Raw genomic sequence first — 1,134 nt, 5'->3', positions numbered from 1 at the left:
TGAATAATACAATGGAGCTCCACTTTCAAACAGTTTAGAAACAGGTAAAAGTACGGATGCAGCTACAAGCAGTGAACCCACAAGGAAAATCTATACAAGTAAAGTGACCACTCTTGAGAGCAGGGTGGGGAGCGCTACTAGTAAAGAATATTGAGGGGGCTTCCGCAGGACTGCGAGTAGTCTACTTCTTGGCCCAGGGCATTGCGTGGGTGTTCACTTTACAGCCTTTTGTTAAACTTGTCTACATAATATATTTTAAATTAAAAAATGCTTTCTATTTTAAAAAATGCTTCATATTTTTCAAAAAAAGATTTGTAGTTGAAATTTAAAAATGCTTTCTATTTTTTAAAAAGCCTTATATTTTAAATTGAAAGAAAGAAAGAAAGAAAGAAAGAAAGAAAGAAAGAAAGAAAGAAAGACGCACACTTTAAAAAAACTACCCAAGGTCCTTGACCTGGGTAACATGGCATCTGGTTGGTGGGACCTGCCTCATATCATCCTTGTTTATCTCAGCTTGGCTTTTGGGCTGTGCCCATGCCTGGTTCATGCCATGGACATGTGGGTTTAAAAAAAAAACAAACCACTACCCTAAACCCCAGCTAATTCTCAGATGCAATGAGTATTTGATATTGTAATGAAATGGACAGGCTCTGACTATCCAAACATGCCTCTGGTGCCTGGCGAAAGCCCTGTGGGCTTTGGTCTTGATGAAGTCCAGAATCAACAAAATGTAAATTACAGGAATCAAAGTGTATTTCTGACAATAAGTGTGCACAACCAGAGAGGCTTCCAGTTCATTTACATCTCCTTTGGGCTGCTCGGATCTTACTATAAGGACGATGCACTCCTCAGAATAAAAATGGAAGTAGGACCCTCCCATTCCAGAGCTTCAGAAACAGTAGGGGAAGATTGACTCAAAATAAGAACAAAGAAAAACAAGTGGCCTCATTTCCATCCCAGCTGACTCAAGGTCATGATTTACCTGCCTTTCTTCTTCCCAGTTCCCAGTTCCAGAGAATATCTCACAAACCTGGTATATTTAGCCGTCTTCGGGAGGCTCCTGGGTTATAAATACTAGCGGCTGGAAACGTGGTTAGGACCTCGCTGACTTGCCGTTTTGGAAAAGTGAATTTT

General features: G+C 40.4%; 1 non-coding gene across 1 annotated transcript; it reads left to right on the top strand.

Annotated features, from left to right (window-relative positions):
* The first annotated feature begins 451 nt into the window (after nt 1-451).
* Nucleotides 452-562, top strand: LOC116575613. The gene has a single exon (XR_004279870.1). It is a non-coding gene; the product is annotated as a small nucleolar RNA SNORA48 (small nucleolar RNA).
* The last annotated feature ends 572 nt before the right edge of the window (nt 563-1,134 follow it).

Source organism: Mustela erminea, chromosome 16, assembly GCF_009829155.1.
Source record: "Mustela erminea isolate mMusErm1 chromosome 16, mMusErm1.Pri, whole genome shotgun sequence".
In the NCBI taxonomy this organism is placed as follows: Eukaryota; Metazoa; Chordata; class Mammalia; order Carnivora; family Mustelidae; genus Mustela; species Mustela erminea.
This window is presented reverse-complemented; position numbering and strand designations above follow the sequence as displayed.